We start from the raw sequence: 5551 nt of genomic DNA, 5'->3' as shown, positions 1-5551 counted from the left end.
TAATATTAAAGTTGCATAAGTTAACATTAAATTAAAAAAGATTGAGAATTGAAATTCAAAAACATTAGATATATTAAATAATATTGTTCATTACATATAATAAAAATAAAGTACAAAATATGATAAAAATTTTTAAACAACAGTCAAATCAACGTGTTGTTCACAAATCATGTACTGTGAAACTCCTCAATCAATGTCGTCACCTTTTCGTTTAGAATATCTACATGATGGGCAATCTCGGGGGCAATCTCCTCTATAGCTGCGATCTGTCTGTCTATCTGTCGGTCAATATGCGCAGTAAGATTCGAAATCACTGCATCAACCCAAGCAGGCCGCCCATCCCCTGCAGATGTACCCATCAGCAGTTGACTAGTACTCCCAATATGGGGAGCAACATAGGGCCCAGACTAGGTCAGAAGAACAAGATCTGCTACAGGGCCGGGCTTACGTCGAGCATGCCCCTCCGCTATCCAATGCTCTAACGGTGTGTGGTCAAGTTGAGGGGGCTGATCTACTATGTCAACCACTCCTCCGCCTAGGGTGGCACTTTCCGGGCCAGTAATAGTCGAGTAATGACGACTTCGTATGGGAGGTTGTCCATGGAGATGATGCTCGCCTCGTAACGGATCCTCTCAAAAATGCGCAGTGCCAATTTGATGGGCTCTCCACATGCCACTTGTATCATGAACTGTGTGCAAATCTGAGTGAATGTGGCCTTATGTGCCACAGGATCCACATTTATTACAACTATAAGATGCAACATGTGGAAAAAAGGCAGCAGCTATATCTGGCTGAATGAGTTCTTCTTATCGAGTTGCGTGCAATCTCTCCCAGTGAGGATATAGAAATCCTCATCTCAGTTGTCATCCTCAGCCTCATGGTCAATACCATCGGCCTCTGACCTATCAACTGGGCCAGTAGATGATGCAGAAGTGCCTACATCTGCATCAGATGTGCCTGCAACTACTGCAGATGTGCCTGCTAATCGGGATCCATCTCCAGGCTAAGCATCTCCTGTAGTCGATGTCTCAACTACACGACGGATCCCGAGTAGCTCGGCAATGACATCCGCCGAGACCTTTAATTGAACACCGCGTATAGTCACGGTGTGAGAGGATGCATCCTGAGGAATGGAGCACATCCCTATATAAAACTCCTGAACCATTGAGGGGTATATACTACCCTTCAATATGCAGATATTGCTTCAACCTCTAGTAGTGAAGATGTTTCTAAGGCTCTTCTGCTCCCATCCAAGCTCATCGAACTCGTTGATCAACAATTCTCATTCGGCCAATACCGATTTGAGCCTCGATCAGAGAAGTTTCATGTCTGGTTCCTTCCCTCCCCTATTTCCTAGTAGTCAGAAGATGAGCCATATCCTAAAAGAAGAAGAAGAAAAACATTCGTACTATAGATGCATATTGTGTACTGTAATCTAAATTGTTTAGAAAAAATGTTTGAATGTAAAATAATTTAAGTTCAAACGTGTTAGGCTTTACGTTCGCACGTTAATTTCCTATAGGCTAAACATTCAGTTATGTTCGAACGTGATGATGGCAAACACACATTCGAACTAAAGTTTATTACATTCGAACGTATAAAAAAAATGTTCGAATGTGAGCAAGCTCTTGAACGTATTTATTAAGACATTCAAACATATATTAGCTATTCGTTTGAACGTTTCTGACCTTTCTAGAAGTTGAAAGGTTTTACATTTGAATGAATGTAAAATAAGCATTCGAACATAAGACTAACGTTTGAACATATGTGACGCTCAAGAATATGAACGATATGACATTCGAACGTTACAAACGTATGTTTGAAAGTAAAATACACATTCGCACGTACTTTCGTTACATTCAAATGTACTAGAGAACTTTTGCACGTTACAAGATTAACGTTCAAACGTGTTTGACGTCTTCCTCATTTGAAAGGTCTAACTTTCGAATATACGGTTATAACATTCGAACGTTACGACACAGAAATGGCTTAGTCAACTCAACCATTCCCGTACAACTCAAACATAATAAAAGTGACCAAAAGCCACCGTAGAAATGAAGTATACACTTCAAGAAAGTTTTTTACCATAGTCATTGGCCATTGGTAACTCATGGTGACCGAAAAATCAAGATGAAAATCCGATCACCAATGGATTTCGATTCATACCAAAACCTCCATTAAATATTAAAAAAAATATACTAAGGGTTAAAGAGAGATGTCTACCTCTTTTGTGACATTTGTGGTGGCATTTGACGGCGACAGCAACAGATTTAATGGCGAAGTGCACGATTTGAGTTCGAACGGTTTTGGTTTTTGTAGAAATGTCTTATCACGTTCGGATGATAGCTTATATACACGTGACGTTCAAACGTTCTAACGTTAACATTTGAACGTCACTTAATTCCAGAGTGAGTCATCTGAACATTACTATTTGTACATTTGAACGTGTGTCACTTAATTTCTGAGACATTCGAATGTTATATTCGTTTCTAGAATATATTTTTGATAATATATACTAAATAATATATTATTTATAAGGTAATATATAATAGTTGTTATATATTATATAATCTAATAATACTATTATTGATAATATAATTCTTTTATATTGTGAATATATTATTGATCAAGAATATTTATAAGCACAGCATCTCGCCAAATTCTCTCTATTACAGCAAACACTGATAAAAATATTGATAATATAATCCAACAAAACAACTATACCAATCTATATCTAAAAACCATGGGTAAACAATTAGAAAGAACTGAAACCCAAATATCTCCTATAAAACCCACTATTAAAGAAGTAAAAGAAACTCCTTTATTTGCTCCCCATGAGTTGTTATATATTATATAATCTAATAATACTATTATTGATAATATAGTTCTTTTATATTGTGAATATATTATTGATCAAGAATATTATTACTATACTATATGTAATATACTTTAGATTACTATATAGTATTACTATATACATTAGTAAACTATATAATATATACATTACTATACTATATACATTATACTTTAGATTACCAGTGCAGCAACTGTAACTACCCCGACTGTTATAACTACCACAACTGTCACCTCCACAATGCTTGATCCTACACTGCATCCTATAATCCCTTCCCAATCTGTTGAGAAATCTCCTGACAAAGTCCGCATTCCTGATGATGGGGAATGTACTAGTTGCATGGAAGCCTCTGAACAAGATGACCCCTCTAGTCCATCTCATTCACTACTTCATCTCAAGAATATGGTCAGAAATGCTAAAGCTCAGGCTACTTTTAATTCTGATATTTTTTTGGCTACTAGAAAGAGGAAGTTCTTGCCTTTTGGTAACCGTACTACTAAGGACAAATTGATGTTTAAAAGAAAAGTGAGAAATGTGAAAACATTAGCGAAGGCTGTTTCTCAGCCCCGCCAAAAGAAATGAGGCTTATAAGTTGGAACTGCCGAGGGCTTGGCAACCCTCGGACAGTTCACGACCTTAACCTTATGGTTAAGGATAAAGGCTAAACATCTTATTTCTTATGGAAACTAGATTACGTAAGAATAAGATGGATTGTTAGAAGTATTTTCTTGGTTTTATACTAATATATTTCTGGTTGAGGCATTGGGTCATGGTGGGGGACTGGCTTTGTTTTGGAAGTTAGATTGTGATGTAGAAATTCAGAGCTATTCTCAAAGACATATTAATTGTTGGGTTGACAGCATATCTCCAAAACCTCCATGGATGCTCACATGTTTCTATGTTCATCCCATTACTGAAAAAAGAATAGAGGGTTATAACATTTTAAGGCATCTCAATTCTCTGAATTCTTATATGTGGCTTTGTCTTGGAGATTTCAATGAGATCCTTTTTCAGGGTGATAAAAAGGGGGGTGTTGTAAGAAGTGATTAACAGATTGCCATTTTTAAGGATCTTTAGATGATTGTCAACTTCATAATCTACAGTTTACTAGAGGGAGGTTCACATGGTCTAACAATAGGTCAGACTCTTCTTTCACTAAGGAGAAATTGGATAGGGCAGTGGCATCTTCTGCTTGGTGTGATGAATTTGGAAGAATTCAATCTTCTGTCTCTTCTGATCAATGCCCTCTCTCATGACCTTTCTTAAAAATCATGAGCCTTCTAGTCCTTTGAAGAGGCCAATCAGATTTGAGGCCAGATGGGCTTCTTATGACGATATAGTAGTGCTATAAAATCTGATTGGTTGTAGGCTGGTGGAGTCTCTGATAATCTGGTTTCTCTAAACAATAAACTAGCTTGTTTCATGAAATCTGTAAGAAGATGGGCTTACTCAAAAATCCGGTCTCTAATAAGCACCTTAAGGAGAAGATGAGCCAACTTGAAAGGATTCAGACAACTCTCACAGCAACTTTAGTACCAGAAGTTAGTAAATTGCAGAAAGATATTTCTATTCTTCAAGAATCTTTGTATTTAAAATGGAAACAAATGGCCAAAGTTCAATGGTTACAGAATGGGGATAAAAACAGTAAATTTTTCCACTTGAGTGCTAGCCAAAGACAAAAAAGGAATAAAATTGTGCAAGAGGAAGATGAGCATGGTGTTTAGTGTAGTACTGAAACAGAGATTGGTTTTGCTTTTACTCATTTTTATCAAAACCTGTTTATTTCCTCTAATCCTTCTCAAATTGATGTTGGCCTTCATAATCTGACACCTATAGTATCTCCTACTATGAATGATGATTTACTTCAAGCCTTTACAGTGGATGATGTTAAGACTGCAGTTTTTCAAATGGGACCATTCAAAGCCCCTGGACCAAATGGTTATAGTACTTGCTTTTATGAAGACAATTGGGATGTGGTGGGGAATGAGATTTGTCATACAATTCTATCATTTCTTAACTCTCAATCATGTATAGTAGCCATTATTCACACTTATCTGGTTTTAATTCCCAAATCCAAAGAATGTTTCTGAGTATAGACCCATAAGCTTATGCAATATCTGTGGCGCCCCAATCCCCCCTATAAAAATACACAGGGATCGAGACGCCAGGATGGTGACAACACGGTCACACATCCCAACGAAGTGCCAGTGTGTGTACATGCAACAGTGTTCAAATAAAATAACGCAGCAGATAGTCAACTAAGTACCAGAATTTAATTACAATCAAACATCAGTAAAGATTTAAATAGCAGTTATACAGTCATCCATAAAATAATTTACAATAGTTTTAAATGTACAAACGAGTGATCCCAGATCACTCCTCAGGCGGAGCCGTCTCCTCAGGCTCGCCCTCCTCCTCCTCATCAGCATCAAAATCTGCGACACCACAAAATGGTCTCGCAGGTAAGTATAACCCAAATAACAACGTAATATAAAATGCATTAAATGCAACTAACATGCATGCACATGAAAACATGCATTTTTCCACAAAACATCATTTTTCCCGAAAATGATAAATTTCCAACACACACCAAAATCCCATTTTGGTCCAAATTATCCGTAAAACATTTTCCCAGAAAATGATTTACCCAAAAGTCAACTCGCATTATTTTTCCAGAAAATAGTGCATTAATCCCAA

The sequence above is a fragment of the Juglans microcarpa x Juglans regia genome, chromosome 8D (genome assembly GCF_004785595.1).
Source record: "Juglans microcarpa x Juglans regia isolate MS1-56 chromosome 8D, Jm3101_v1.0, whole genome shotgun sequence".
In the NCBI taxonomy this organism is placed as follows: domain Eukaryota; kingdom Viridiplantae; phylum Streptophyta; class Magnoliopsida; order Fagales; family Juglandaceae; genus Juglans; species Juglans microcarpa x Juglans regia.
Note: the sequence above shows the minus strand (reverse complement) of the source record.